Source organism: Hipposideros armiger, unplaced genomic scaffold (genome assembly GCF_001890085.2).
Source record: "Hipposideros armiger isolate ML-2016 unplaced genomic scaffold, ASM189008v1 scaffold_239, whole genome shotgun sequence".
Taxonomy (NCBI): domain Eukaryota; kingdom Metazoa; phylum Chordata; class Mammalia; order Chiroptera; family Hipposideridae; genus Hipposideros; species Hipposideros armiger.
Window position 1 is genome coordinate 1 of NW_017731589.1, and position 15,833 is coordinate 15,833.

Consider the following 15,833-nt stretch of genomic DNA (forward strand, 5'->3'; position numbering starts at 1 on the left):
CCTGCTGCTCAGAGCTGGCGTCCCAAGGCAGCTCTTAACCAACGCGCCACTTGGCCGGCCTTTAAGTTTTGATATAATAAAATTTATCTTTTATAGTTTGTGATTTGGGGGTTGTGTTTAAATAGTCCTTCCTTAGGTTACATATATCTATATTATAGACTGAATGTTTGTGTCACCCCCAAATTAATATGTTGAAACCTAACCCCTAATGTGATGGTATTTGGAGGCTGGGCCTTTGGGAGGTGATTAGGTCATGAGGATGAAACCCTCATGAATGGGATTAAGTACCCTTATAAAAGAGGCTCAAAAGAGCTCTTGCTCTTCTGCCACACGAGGACACAGCCAGAAGACAGCTAGACAGCTGGAAGCAGGAAGCGGGTCCTCACCAGACACAGAACATGCTGGCACTTTGATCTTAGACTTTCCAACTTCCAGACTGTGAGAAACACATTTCTGTTGCTTATAAGCTAACCAGTCTATGGTATTCTGTGTTTTGTATAAGGGATAAAACATGGCTGATGTCTAGGACCATTATGTGTATAACTCTAGGTATTATGTAATTGGTGGAGCTGTGTAATACACAACCTGTGTGACTATGCATGGCTGCCCTGACAATAACCATCATCTCTCTTCTGCAGCATCTATAAAGGCCTGTCATATAAATGCCAGCTATTTTTCAGAGCTGATAAAGTATTTTACTTAATTGATGAATTGGTATGTTCTCACTTCTGTTTGACTACCAGGAAGCTCAGAGATAAGCTTTGTGTTCAGCAGTGGTAGCTTCTCCTAACCTGGGCTCTTGAGAATAATTATTTACCCCGTTTCCTCAATGTTCAGTCCCTGCCTTTTTCCTTCAATTTAAAAAATTTTGGTAAAGTACACATAACATGAAATTTATAATTTTAACCATTTTAAGTGCACAGTTCAGTAGTATTAAGTCCATTCATACTGTTGTACAACCATCACCACTATCCATCTCCAGAACTTTTTCATCTTCCCAAACTGAAACTCTGTCCCCATTAATCAGTAACTCTTCATTCACTTTCAGCCCCTGGCACCTGTCCTTCTTTCTGTCTCTATGATTTTGACTGCCTCATATAAGTCAGCCCTTGATTTTTTATACTTGCTTGATTAGTTGGACTTTTATTGCAAGCTGCCTCAGATCCTAGTTTTTTGAAGCAAGCTTGGTATAAACAAATAAAATCAGGATGGTAATAATTAGGCACCAGGGAAACACAGAGAAAACCTAGGACAGGCTTCCTCTGCCCCCTCCAGCAAATGAGTATGGCTGAGGAGGTAAAAAATGAAACCCACAAGAAATGTTATAAAAGGAATCTTAAGTCTCTACCCCTGTCTTGGAGATTTAGATTCCATGAGGCTGGGCCTGCAGGATGACAAGGAGCTATACTTCTACTGGAGTAAAAGCCAAATGACACAGGGGGCACCTGGATTTGAACCAGGGACCTCTTGATCTGCAGTCAAATGCTCTACCCCTGAGCTATACCCCCAGATGCTATATCATCTTAATAAGATAATGTCATGATTGCAGTCTTTCCCAAGCTCTGGTCTTAGCATCATGTGTTTCCCTGGGAAGCTGCCTGAACTGGTGCTCTGGACACCCACCTGTCAGAAGCTGCTCCCTTTCCTCAGAGTCTGTGCACCTATGTTCACCTGAGCATCCCTCTTCCCGAGTACTTCTCACCCCCTCTATTATTATTATTATTATCATCATCATCATCATCATCACCATCATCATTATTATTGGGTACAGGAAGAGTTCTACCCATTCTCTTAATATCTAAGATGCTTTCTTTCTTTTTTTATTTTCTCCATCTCCCATTCTTGGATTTTGGTTTCCTTTCCCAGGGTCCAAGGCCTGGGACCTATTAGAGGCTCTCAGCAGCTTGGCTTACCCCAGGGGAGGTCCCTAGCCAAGAAGGCTGTAGCCCTAAGTTTCTGGAGAAAGAAGAGTGGGTAAGGACAAACCCAGATGCCAGCATAGCTAGAGGGCCTGGGACTGAGCACCAAGCCTACTTGTTCTCCTCAAGGAGCCCCTGGTTTGCAGTAACACATTTGCTAATATTCAGCCATTGTGGAATTTGTTTGAGCCTTTCTTAGTGATGTTGTACTATACTATTAGATAAGATTTTCTACTATTTAATTTAGATTATTCTGAAGTGAGATTGGCCTACCCTAATGGAGGAGGATGGTTCTTTGGTCAAGGGTATCCAGGTAGCTGAGCCCCCGATAGAACCTCCATACAAGCTCCTGAGATCCATATGGAGGAGGAAGTAGGCAAGTCAGCTTCCAAGGCTCCAGACACATGAGGAGCTGCACATGGCAGTCTGCCTTTCTCTAAAAAAAAAAAAAAGAGTTAAGAGTGTTGGCAAGTGGACGATTTTTTCCAGGATGATAAACAACACTTTGGTGAATATGAACATACATCTGTGGTCAGTCTCAGAACACGTCCCCAGGATTGATTCCTCACAGTGGAAATATCAGGCTCCCAGGACATCCCTCAGCACTGCGGCTCCGGCCAGTCTCGGTGGTTCCCATGTGCTCGCCCCTTCACTTCCTCCCCCCACAGTCCTGCCAGATGACAACATCCACTCTGCCCCTCACCGAATACTAACAATCGGCTTCAGAAATACGCCCAGAAATGCTGAACTGGCAGAACCATGGAGGTGTGGAACATTGGTTCCCAGACCCACAGCCCCAGACCCTGAATTTGTAGATGCAACCTGATTTGACCGGGCTCTCAGCACCTCGCTAATGAGACTCTCAAAGACGGAGACATAAGAAGCCAGCATGCCCTCCAGGTTATCTGGGAAAACACATCAGCTATCAGAAGGTTGCTTAGTGAGGCTGCAACCAGAGCAAAGGGAATTTTTTAGTAATTATTCCTGTTCAAAGTACCATCCCTGCTCTAGAGGGCAGAACACTCACATCCACCAAGTTGGGAATCTGTGTCCTCACTTAACCCTGCCAGATCACCCGAGTCCTGTCACTCCATCTACTGAACACGTGCATCCGTCCTCCTCCATCTGGGGTCTTGGCTCTGTGATCAGCTACGTGTGTGCAAATCTTAGGCCACCAATGAAGGGGCAGAAGGTATGGAACTTAATTTTTCTACAAAACGACTTGATCTCTGTTTTGTGTCCCATCCTGCTGAGTGGCAGAAATTTAATGACTCAACCTTGGGATGCCCCACACTTTCCCCCGTGTTGCAGCTGAGTTCTGAAGGGGCTTTCGGGGTACCGTAGCATTGGGTGGGTGGACATCTGGCCCTCTACATCATTTTGATCACATTGTGAGTGTGGGGACCTTCTGATCTCACGCTGGTGCCCACTGCATGTCCTCCTCAGTGTCCTGGCACTGCTGGCCATGCCCGTGCAGCACTGGCATGTCTCACGTGGCTCTCTCATGCTGGGACAGAGTTTTCTGCTCAGGTGCCAACCTCTATTCCCTGAATCCCCCAGCACTCAGACTGTTGAAATTTGGGAGCTGAGCACTGACAGTTTGCATTCTGTGGGGTCACCCCTTCCCTGTGGTGTTAAAGGCAGAAGACCCACCTGGCTGGATGAGGGAGGGCTGGATAGCAGCCCTAGAAGGCAGGAAGAGCATCTCCATTATGACCCACCTCACCAGGACTATAGGAAGACCCAGGTCCCTATGGTCTCCCCATTTCCCCTCCATGACCCCATTACTTTCCATTATTCCTAGATAGCTCCAGCAGGGACCTTCCTATGAGCAGCACCAAATGCCTTCCATGAATCATCTCCTTTTATCTGTACATCAACCCTATGAGATAGGTACAATTATTATTCCCATTTACAGATAAAGAAACTATAAAGCTTAGTGAAATTCAATACCCCAGACAGTCTAACTCCAGAACTAAAACTTGTGACCACGTTGCAAGCCTAAGACACAGATTGAACCAGGTCCCTGTCTGTGTGGCAGTGCAGATAAAACGCCAGCCAGTTCCTTACTGTCTGATTTCCCTTCTAAAATATTCAGGAGATAACAGCTCATCACCCATTGCTTTAGGCTATTAGGTGATGTTATGAGTAATTAGGTCACAGCTCACTCTCACTGGCATTCCTCGGGAGAAGTCACTTGAGTGTGCCTGCTCACAAACACAGCTCTCTGGGTCACTGATGGCCAGTCTCATCCACTGCCTGCTGATTCTAGCTTCACTTTCCACGGGGTGGTAGTATCTTCAAGTTTCAGGGGTATCACCATCCCAAATATAAATAAATGTGGGAGGGTCCTCGGAGAAGCTGGCGGCAAGCACATTTTCCCCGAATCTCTGGGCAAGGTGAGCCTTGAAGCCAATCGTCCAGGCGGGAGCCCACTGGCCTAACAGCAGCATAGCTGGTGCTCACCAAGGCGTCCATCATTCGTCACTGTCACCGGGTCCTGTGTTGCTAGTGATGCTGGTGATGCTGCTAATGTGCCAGAAACCATGGTGACTGGTGCTATGAGCGTGCTTCTTTGTTTCTCTTTGCTTTTCAGCGAAGTTCTATTTGAAAATGTCAGCCTGTCTCCACGGTGCCAGGACGAATAAGGTGAAGTTTCCCCCTCACACACCAACTCAGCTTAATTAATGTCAGATGCAAAACCAAATCAGAACCAGAAAATGAAAATGGTGCTTTTGTTAAATTGGGGAGCATAGTTTCCTTCTGTTGTCTATGAAAATATTTATCTATGAGAAAGGAATGTTTTTTTACTTTTATGGAAAATCTCAAATATATGCAAAAGTAGTGGTATCCATCATCTATTATATTGGTTAGGGTCCTCCAAAGAAATAGGACCAAATATATATACATATATATATATATATATGAAATTTTATATAACTAATTACATATATTTATATAACTAATTATATANCCCTTTGAATACTTTGACATTCATATTTGAGGATCCATAAACAGTATTCGGTATTGTTCTATGTGAGTTTTTAAAACCCAAATGGCCGAATGTGTAGGTCGGCATCTTAAATTCTTTTGCACGTGACGTCATGTCTCTGAGAGCTAGCTGTGTCGCTGTTGCATCTGGTACGCTGGACTTGTCAGGTAATAAGAAAAGAAGCCTCATCTTGCCTTTCATTGCTGTCCCTTTAAACTCTCTCGGGGAAATGTTTCTCTTGCCCAAGTGATGTTAACGTCACTTAGGTAACAGAAAGCCCCGTGGTTGCAGTCTGAACTCAGTAATTAAAATGTCCAGTTCCCTGTAGTAATCAATACTCCGAAATTGACTTCAACCTCTCTCCTGGCCTGGACGTGGGAGAGTTGGGACATGGTCCTTCCTACCTCTTTCCCCACCTTTCATCCATTCCTAGCATTTAGGGTGGGGAGAAGGAAGGGTACGGAGAGGAGGACAGTAAGAAAGCTCGTGCTAGGTGAGTACTGCAGGAAGATAGATTTGCTTTCTCTGGACTGGTAAGTGTTTGAAGTTACTCCTGGGGCATCTCCAGGGGGTTCCTCCGAGACCTCCTTTAGGGACATTTGATGGCTCCTGTGACCTGGCAATGAGTTTTGCTCCGGGCTTCCTGGGATCTGTGTCACACAGATGTTCTCCGTTGGGGTCCATGACCCATCCTCTTGGGCAGAGTTTGACATTGCTCCAAATGATTCTCAGGAAAACATCATATGCATTTCATTCCCACCCACTCTGGTGATACCTGCTGGTCCCAAAGAGCAGCCTGGCCCTTCTCCACCTGCAGAGCTGATGGCCAAGGCTCATCCTGACGCCGGACATAGATCAGTGCAAATTCCAACTCTGGTGTATGTCACCAAGCCCTCTAGTGGACTCCATGAAACGCCTTCTTAGCCTGGGTTTGAGGTGACGGGAGAACAGCCCAAGTCTTCCTCTTCAGAAGAGTGGTACTGACAACACAGTTTCCCCGGAAAGTATTCCTCACCAATATTCTGATCTCCAACAACCTGACCCTTTTATACCTTCATGGAGGATGAGAAACGTGGTTATCAGACGTGACTTAGAGATTTCTGCAGGGCTCTTGGTCCCACTCCTACCCGTTTTATCTTCGACTCTCAGTGGAACCTTCCTTTAACTGCTTTATTTTATTACGTCATAGGAGTCCAGAAAGTTTTATTTATCTATTTCACTATTAATGGACATACTAGGAATGTATGCATACTACATTTCACTATTAATGGACATACTGTTTTTTGCAAACTAACTATGGTGGTGCAATGAACTTCTCTGTAGTCTCCCGATGCACTTGTGCTAGCTTCTTAAGGGGATAGACCCAAAATGAAATTCCTGGGTTGTACACGTACTTTTAATTTCACGGTTATAGTTTTATAGAATTTTTATATTTACTTTACTATTTTTATTGTCAAAATTTTCTCCATAGTGAGTGTACCAATTATACTCCCATTGAGAGCAAATGAAAATACCATTTCCTCTCAGCAATTCTCCATCTAGCTAAACCTCAACATATCCAAGGTTTTGAGAGTAAAAAATGGTGCCTCTTAATTGTTTCAATTAATTTTCATTTCCCTGTTTTCTAGCAAAGATGAACTTTTCATATGTTTATCATAAAAATAACCTCATCTGTGCATTGCTTATTCTGTCTTCCATTTTTCTGTTCAGTTAGTTTTCTTTTATGATTGCTCTGTAGGAATTCTTATTTTTAAAATAATTTAAAANAAGCTACAGACCCAGGAAAGCCGGTGGTGTGGTTCCAGTCAGAGTCTGAAGGCTTGAGAACCGGAGAGCCGATGGCATAAACTGTAGTCTGAGGCAGGAGAAGACCAGTGTCTCAGCTCAGGCAGACAGGCAGAGAGCGAATTCTCCCTTCCTTGGCCTTTTTCTTCTATTCAGCCCCTCAGGGAACTGGATGACACCCACCAGCCTTGGCAAGGGCAATCTGTTTTGCTTAGATTTTACTGATTCAAATGTGAATCTTACCTAGAAATACCCTCACAAACACACTCAAAAATAATGTTTAAATAAACTTAAAGAATAAAGTGAAAAAGAAAGTATACGGTGAAAAATCTCCCTCTCACTCATCTAACAAGCCTCCCTTGGAGGAAGCCATGTTGACAGTTTCTTATGTCTTCTTCCACAGTCTGTACATGTGAGTAACTAATGCATAAGCTCTCTCTGACTCTATAAACACAGATGTGCTGCATCTTGCTCTTTTCATCTATTTTAATTGTATATAAAAAAGGCCGCACTAGCCTTCCCAGTCCCATGAGCACAATCCCAAGGTAGAGGCAGGGGGACAGACACTCAGAGTCCCCTTGATGCTGTTACACAGCAGAGGACGGACGCACCATCAGGAAGCCCACTGGGGTAAAGGGAAATTTAGGATAACTATTGGCGGTCCCGAGTTTGATCCAGGGACCTGTTGATCTGCCGTCAAATGCTCTACCCCTGAGCTATACCCCCTGTTGGGACAAACAGGCCTTCCCACTCAGGACTTCACAACAGGGTAGCCACACCCAAGGCACCTGTTATAACTATAAGACCTAATGTTTATTGAGCACTTATAATGTGCTGGGTAAACTGTTCTAAGGGCTTCATATATATTGGTTTGTTGGAAAAGTCATGATGCATTTTTGCAACAAAAAAATATAGAAAAAATACGTCATGACTTTATATATATATATATATATATATATATATATATATATATATATATATATATATATATATATATATATATGACTTCAAAAATTATTTGTGATAGTACTATCTCTACCATCACCACCATCACCATCCTTATCATGGATGACAGTGACACAGGAATTGAAGTGACTTGCCCCAACTCATAAAGAGTAAGTGACGGAATCGAGAGTTAAATGACCACCACATCATCCTGCCTTGACACAGCTGCCCTTTGAGGATGGGTGTTCAGGGCCTTGCTGCCTCAGGGCCAACCCTTGTCCCTGCCCTGTGGCAATCAGCAGTCCCTCTTCCCCTACCTCTCTGTAAACTCTCCCCCTTTTGATAATGGGGGTGCCCAGAAAAGCAGAGAGGGGACCTAACCCAGTGCCTTGAGAGGACCCAGTAGAGGCTTGTTGAAGTAGAGCACTTGAACTGAGATTTTTTTTCTAAATGTGTGAGTGAAATAGCTTTTGTATGAGTAAAGCTTTCACATGGCACAGAATTGAAAATGTGCAAAATAGCATACAGAGAAAAATTAAGACTCCATTATTATTGTGGTGATGATTTTTCAATGCATACATAGATGAAATCATTATGTTCTACACCTTAAAATGTCTACAATTTTATGTCAATGAAATCACATAAAACTGAAAAAAGTTTTAATAAAAATGAAGTAAAAAGAAATCACTCAAGTCTAGTTAACATCCATTACCATACAGTTACAGTTTTTTTCCTTGTGATGAGCATTCTGATGATCTATTCTTAGCAACTTTGAAATATTCAGTATTATTACCTATAGTCACCATGCTGTACATTAGATCCCAGCACTTATTTATCTCATAATAGCCTTGGCTTCCTCTTATGTAAAGTGGGAACTGCGTGCGATTCTTCTTGTGAGGATGAAATAAGAATGTGAAGATCTCTCTCTCCAGAGGGTGAGAGGGAGGTGAGAGTGACCGAGGTACAGTGAGACAGGGTGGGTCCTATTTTCAGTCTAGAGGGGATGCTGGACCTACAGACATCAGGGAAGAGCCAGGAAACCTCAAAAAGAGTGGCACGCAGGGGGCACCCGGATTTGAACCGGGGACCTGTTGATCTGCAGTCAAACGCTCTACCCCTGAGCTATACCCCCACATGTAAACTATTCCTCAGTCATACCTTTATACTCATACAGCCACACCCAGGCCCTATAAACCATCCAGTTTTTCTGCATCTTTCGTTTCACGTCTAATTGTCACTCCAAGTTGGCCTTTCTATTCTGAACCGCAACCCCAAGTTTGGTGACTTGATGATTTGGTCACAACCTTTTGCCCACAGCCAGAGACAACAGGGGTCCAGGGACCCTCTCGTTACCTAGACGAGAAAACCCAGCCCTTTGGGGCCCTTTCACCACACCAAGCTCTGGGTCTGAGCGCCCGGCCCGCCTCGTCTACTCCATCCGTCACCCTCTGTCTATCATCTCTACTTTATCCATCCTTCTTTCTTTTTGCCCTCTTTCTCCTTTTATTTGCCATCTGTCTTTCTTCTTCCTCCTGTTACTCATGGCTTCCTCCCTACCATCTCTCCTCTGCTAGCCACCCAGCCTCTTTAGTCCTTTATCTAATTCAAGTGTTGTCTTTTTCAAACTACCTCCTTACCTGAAATGTAAATGGAAGACAGGCCTAGTAAATAAAAGGTGTGCCATTTAGTTCCAAAAATAAAATAGATGATAAAAGCTAAAGAAGCTGTGACAATAACATTGCAGGATTTGTCTTAGTAAATATTACAACATCTACTGAAACACAAGACTGAAAACAGCACCAGGACAGAGCACTTGAAAGCCAGACCTGGGGATACACCATACTTTACTGGGGGGTGCCAAAAAAAATGTATACAAGTGGACACTTTGGTCAGCGTTGCTCAAGCAGTAGTTTGCCGTAATCAGAAGTATCTGGATGCTGAAGAGAACCACTTTGAGCACTTCTTGTAATTGTAGAAGTCAAACGTGACTTGTATTCATCTTTTGTTATTATATCAGTATATATTATTACAATTTTCATAGTTTTCCTTTCTTAAAATGTGTATACATTTTTTTTGCACCCTCTGTATATAGAATTTTTTTTTTTTTTTTAGCTGAGCCATCCTGCCACCTGGTGGCAGCTCAGCTCGGGCCGCGAATCGAACTGGCAGCCCTATTGCTCAGAGCTCGTGCTCTTGAGCAGCTCTTAACCAACTGAGCCACTCGGCCGGCCCTGTATATGGAGATTTAATAAAAGATAATCACAACCTACCTACCTGTTCAGCTGTCCCTTCCACTGGCCTGATAGCATCATAGTTTCTCTCGCAGATATGCTTAAATTGGCATTGTTTGCTCCATGGCATAAAGGCAAGGACTAAAAAATAAATAGGGGGATTATGGGTGACTTCTTAAACTTTCTTCTTTGTACTCTTCTGTAGTCGTCACAATTTCTGCATAAAATGTATTACTTTCAAATATTAGACAAACCAATAAATACTACAAAGTTAAGCGTATTCCATTCTAGTAATTGCAAGCAATACCATTTCCTATTGACATAATAAATAATTGCTTCAAGACAAAAAGGATCGATGGAATGCTAATTTGAGAAATACGCATTATAATTTACATATAACTCATTCGAGCTTTTATAGGAATAATTATTTCTATTTTGCAGGGGAGGACACAGCCTCATAGCGTCATCTGCCATCTCATCCCCTTCCACATTAGGATGTGAGTCAATCTAAGATATTAATAATGGCTCACTTATGGTGAATATTTACTATGTTGGAGGCACTGTGTGTACCTCTTCCCATTTAAAGAACTCTTTGAAGTCCGTAAAATTGTTGTCTCCCGTGAAGTAGCTAAGATGATCCTCATTTTATAGATGAAGAAACAGAGATTCAGAGGGGCTAAGTAACTTTCATTCAGTCATTCAACAAACAGTAAGCACCACTGCATCCCAAATTCTATTCCAGGCACTGGGGACTCAGCAGTGAACACGGCAAACAAACAAGGTCCTGCCCTCACGGAGCTTCTATTCTGAGAGGTGTCTGGTGACACACAAGCAAACAAAAACACGAACAAGATCATCCCAGGTACTGAAAACACTATAGGAAAACAAGAAGCCAGTGTGTAAAAATTTGGATGCAGAGCATCCGGGCTGTGGGTAGAATGACTGCCAAGACCCGAAGGCGTGAACTAGCTTGAGCATCACGGAGCATAGTATGGCTGCAGCAAAGGGACAGCAAGCAGGACAGGTCTGAGTAATGGTCAGGGAGGTGGGTTTTATTTCATGTGCCCCCTAGGAAAGGGTGGAGCCTGGACTGACCTTACCCAGGGGCCACTACCTCCCAAACCTTCCTGATGGGCTCTCTGCAGTAGACTTGACCCAGGACCTGTCACCTTGGGCCTGTTCTACGGTGACAGGCTTCCGAGTCAGTCTGCAAGCCCTTTTTGGCCACGCATGGAGGTTACTGTTCCTGCGCTGGTGGAGGTGACTTTCTAGCGATGCGCCACACATGAGTTGTGACACACTGTCACTCAGGTACTTCTTCAATTACTACTGTGATGAGTGCTGTGAGCCCACAGAACAGGGCAGAGTGACCCGAGGAAGGGAAGTTAATTAGGAGATGAGTGGGCAGGAGACCCGGGCAGCATGGGCGGTACCTGAACCAGAACTGCAGAGAGAAGCCCAGGGTGCTGGAGTCCAGAAGACAGCCTTTTGTGGGCTAAACAGTGTCTTCCCCAAATTCATGCCCTTCCAGGAACCTCAGAATGTGACCTTACTGGGAAATGGGGTCATTGCTGATGTAATTAGCTAAATTAAGAAGAAGTCTTAATTATTGCAGTAGGTGGGCCCTTAATGCAATATGACTGTTGTCGTTATATAAGAGACACAGAGATAGAGATACACAAGGAGGCCATGTGACAACAAAGGCAGACAACAAAAAAAGACACCAGAGTAATGCATCCACACGCCAAGGGATGTCAAAGATTGCTGGTCGCCACCAGATCGGTGAGAGACATGGGACAGATTCTCTCTGAGAGCCTCTAGTGAGAACCAACCCTGACTTTGGACTTCTAGCCAATCAATTTCTGTTGTATAAGATCACACAGTTTGTGGTACTTTGTGACGGCAGCCCTAGGAAACTAATAAACTAATACACAGCCCAAGATTGGGCTGGAGAGGCAGGCAGGATTTTACCCCAAGGGCAATTTTAACTACTCTTAGGGAGTTAAGCAAGAGAAGACCATGATCAAATGTGCATTTTCAAAGGATTCCACTGGCGGCCCAAGGTTCCCAAAAGCATTCAAATCCACTGAGTGTCAGGCCTCACCACATGGCAGAGGCCACAGTTCTAATGCCACTGCCAGCTTGCTCCTCACTCACAAGCAACCACAAGGTGATTCCCAGCCTCCACCTGACCTGTCCCCTTAAAAGACCACCTCCCCACTTCTCACCTCTGCCTGCAGGTACCCACCTACTTCCCGCAGAGAACAAGTGTAAACTGGTGGACCTTCTGTTTGGCAACATGCATCAAAAGCCTTTAAAAAAAAAATTCCATACTCTTTACAGGGCAATTTCACCTCTTGGAAATAACCAGAAAAATATTTGAAAACGTTTTAAGAACCAACAAAGGTCCACCCCCTCATCAGGGCCCTTCTCAGGGCCACCCACCTCCACGTGGTATAAATACATCTGCCCCTAGCTTAACTGACTTGAGCTTCAGAAGAGCGGGTAGAAGGAAATGCTGCCCGGGGAAAGGTTTTATCAAGCCTGACGCTCGGGCGCATTCCAGAGGCTATTCATTCCCTCCTTCTCGGTCCCCGCGCCCCCAGGGCTTCCTTTGTGCCCGTCTCCTCCACAGTGGCTGTGCGCCTTCGGGGTGGGGCACGTCTCAGCTCCGGGCGGGGAGCCCTGTCGCACCCTGCGGCCTGCCCTTTGTGTGTGCACCACCTGCTTCCCAGGCTCGCCTCTGCACAAAGCACGGGCCACGGAAGCTCGCGGAGTGGGGCCGGGCGGGCCGGGCGTGCAAGGACACGAGGACACACGGAAGAAAGCGCGGTCTCGGGGTGCGGCTGGACGGCTCCGGGACGGCCCCGGAGGCAGGGCCCCCGCTCGGCCCACGCCGGGGTTTCGGGGACGGGCCCCTTCCTGGGCGCGCGACAACGGCCCCGCGCAACCACCGAGAAGCCCGCGTTGCTAGAGCGGCCGCGGGCGGCCAGGTGCGGCGCGGGCCTCCGGGTGTCGCGGGTGCGCCGGCAGGGGGCAGCGTGGCCCGGCCGCCCCACGTGGCGGGGGGCCCCTGAAGCCGTAGCCGCCGCGGCTCCGCGCGTTGGCAGCTGGAGGCTCGGGCCGAGGAATTCGAAAAATGCAAGCCATTAAAAATTAAATGTACAAAAGACATATACATTTATTTAAAATATAAATCTGTAAACCTATAGAAATACATTTTTAAAGTTAAAAAATATATATAGTGGCTTTTATTACTCGCCGGCTCCATCGTCCCGCAGCGTCGCTTACAGCGCCCCTGTGAGACAGACACTGCACGTCCCCCATTTCACAGGTGCTCACTCGGGCCCAGACTTGGAGGGGGGTCGATGGAGTCTCAGGCAGGAAGAGATGGAGCCGGGAGGCCAGCGAGGGAGGCTGAGGACCGTACCCGGCTGTTCCCTGCGGGAGGCAGGACCTGGCTCTGCGGGACTCCAGGGCCGTCCTCAAGGCGTTGGGGGCCTGGGATTAGGAGGGGCCGCTCCCCGAGGGGCTCGACGCCTCTGTGTTGTGTTATATGTGTTTGTATATGCAGCTGCTGTAGGGAGCAGGAAGGCACTGCAGAGCAAAGCGACTTAAAATGAGAGAAAGCCTGTACAAACAGGAGTGACCATCTGACAGCTCACAGCCAGCAGAGGAAGGGTGGCAGGGTTCCCTGGAAGCCACCCATGGCTCCATCTCCCTGAAGCCTAGCTTGGCTGCCTGCCCGCCAGCCCGTGGACCCCATACCAGGGGGCTGGGTGGCCCTCCTTCAAAGGCAGGGCCGCCCAGAGGATTTTTGTCATCACCCAGGCACCAAAAGAGGATTTTGCTTGTGAGCCGGAGGCTCTACCTAATATTTGGGCTGAAATAGCAGAAGAAATAAAATACATGTTTATTATATCTTAGCTTTTGGATTAGCTTGAATGAAGAAAGTCATCTGTAGCCCAGTGGGGCAGAGATTTGGGGTTTTACCTGTGTTTCATCCTGCACTGTCATCTGTGGTTTATTTGCCCATCCATTGAACGTTCATTGAGTACTTCACATGGGCCAGGGCCAGGAGCAAGCACAGAAACAAACGGAGGCCTGCCCTTAGGAATATCAAGCACACATGCCACCCCAGGCCCGCTCTAGGTGCCACGGAGCCCAGAAAGCGGGGAGGGAGACCCTCAAAGCTGCTGGAAGCCAGATTGTGTAGCCCAGAGTCGGGGGGTGGGGGGGTGGTGGTGGTGGTTATGAGCTGTAACCTGCATCTGATCTTCCCCTGCCTTCACAGTGTAGGCGTTAGCTGTAAAAAAATAACTTCGGGGATCCCAGTAGTTTCTGACAAGGCTTTTCTGGACATCTGTGCTGCTATTTCCCTTGCCTTCCAAGGATTCTTGGTGTGTGTCAGCTCACTAGATTCACTGGTGAGGTTTAGGGACTCGCCATTGTCTGATAAGGCCATTTGCCCAGTAATGTAGAGGTTATAGAGAATAGAAATGCATGTATACCCTAAAAGGAATAAATAAACTTAAGAAACCCTGTACCCTATTAAAATAAATATGCATGGCATGTGTCACTGGATAAATTAAACATATGGAGTTACGACTGAGGCTGGGAAAATCTGAAGCCAGGGAGAAGGGTGGGCAGGACTTGCCCAAGGGCAGGGGATTTAAAGTGGCTGCCTCTGTGGAGAGCCCTCAGGTCAGCCCCCAGTCCCTGGGGAGGACCAAGCAGGCTTAGCTACCTTCCACTCCAACCCCAGCCCCTCTGCCTCCAATTACTGTACATATATATGTAGCTTCTGAAAATTGCTTTATTTAAACAAGGGATTCTGGGGCAAAAAAAAGCTTGAAAACATTGACACATGAAGTGCAGAAAATTTGGCTGATCATTATAAACTTGATGAAGATTTTGTGTCCCGAATCTGAAAGAGATTCTAAAATATAATATTCTAGTATTTGGTCTCTACAGGAGGGGATGAACGCTTCCAAGTAAGCCATTTCCAAGTAATTCACAGATGTAGAGATGGTTAAAAAGTCCTCATACTGGGTGGGATATAAAATTTTTTCTGTTACATTTATGGAGAAGACTTGATATCTTCTGTTGGAGAAATAAGGGGCTCATTCAATTCTAAGATAAGTTTTTATTGTTTGGAGCTCAGAAATTCCTTTACAGTCAGAAAAAAAAACCCCAATAATGGCATTTTCATTTTGGGGAAAAGAGTTTTAAATTAAATTCTGAAATTCTGTTATGCGATTATAACCTAGTAATGTGAGTTAATCTTTTTGGTAAAATGAACACCCAACCATGTTTGTGTGCAGTGTATGCTTGTTCCAAGACTCTGAAAAGCTGGCACAGATTTGGGCAAGAAAATATGTCTATTTCTTCTCAATATGTCTACTGTTTGAATTAAATATATTGGAGATTGGTGTGATTCGGTCTGGATACTGACTTCTTTTTAGCAGTGCTCTGAAACATTTGAGGTTTAAGTTTTTCTAAACTTATTTCAAAATATATTATGAACCTTCAGCTTGGTAAGGCATCGATTACTTCAACATAAGCAAAGGAAGCCCCTGGGTTAAAGTGGAAAAGGAATAATAATAATTTTACTGGGACATTTGTTATCAAACTGCTCAGGAGGTAACTATGCCAACCAACTTATGTCCTTTACTTTTGGACAAAATTAATGTGACTTTCAGTGATGATCACTGCAAGTAAGTTAATACAGACAAAAAATTTGCATAAATTATTTACCTGCAGAAAGTTTGATCATGGATCCATGTGGTTCTTAGCTCATACCTTCAGTAGCAGAATGGCAAATGTCACATTTCATGACTGCTTTAATTTTCTTAATTGAATTTAGCTTAAATCCAATCAATTTCAATCCTTGGAGGGCATAACTTTAGTATTTGTGTATTCTGAAAATGAAGAACTGATTGAATATAGTCCTTTAAAAGG

General features: G+C 45.1%; 1 long non-coding RNA gene and 2 other non-coding genes across 4 annotated transcripts; all 3 read right to left on the minus strand.

Annotated features, from left to right (window-relative positions):
• Nucleotides 1-962: 962 nt before the first annotated feature.
• Nucleotides 963-12,585, minus strand: LOC109389631 (uncharacterized). Of its 2 annotated transcripts, none has more exons than XR_002125423.1 (4): nucleotides 12,318-12,585; nucleotides 12,121-12,184; nucleotides 9,916-10,013; nucleotides 963-2,355 (listed from the first exon to the last, which is right to left on the minus strand). It is a non-coding gene; the product is annotated as an uncharacterized LOC109389631 (long non-coding RNA). The 2 variants fall into 2 exon arrangements; XR_002125424.1 differs by having other exon boundaries at nucleotides 9,912-10,013.
• TRNAC-GCA (transfer RNA cysteine (anticodon GCA)) lies at nucleotides 1,437-1,508 on the minus strand. The gene has a single exon. It is a non-coding gene; the product is annotated as a tRNA-Cys (tRNA).
• Nucleotides 8,702-8,773, minus strand: TRNAC-GCA (transfer RNA cysteine (anticodon GCA)). The gene has a single exon. It is a non-coding gene; the product is annotated as a tRNA-Cys (tRNA).
• Nucleotides 12,586-15,833: the final 3,248 nt, after the last annotated feature.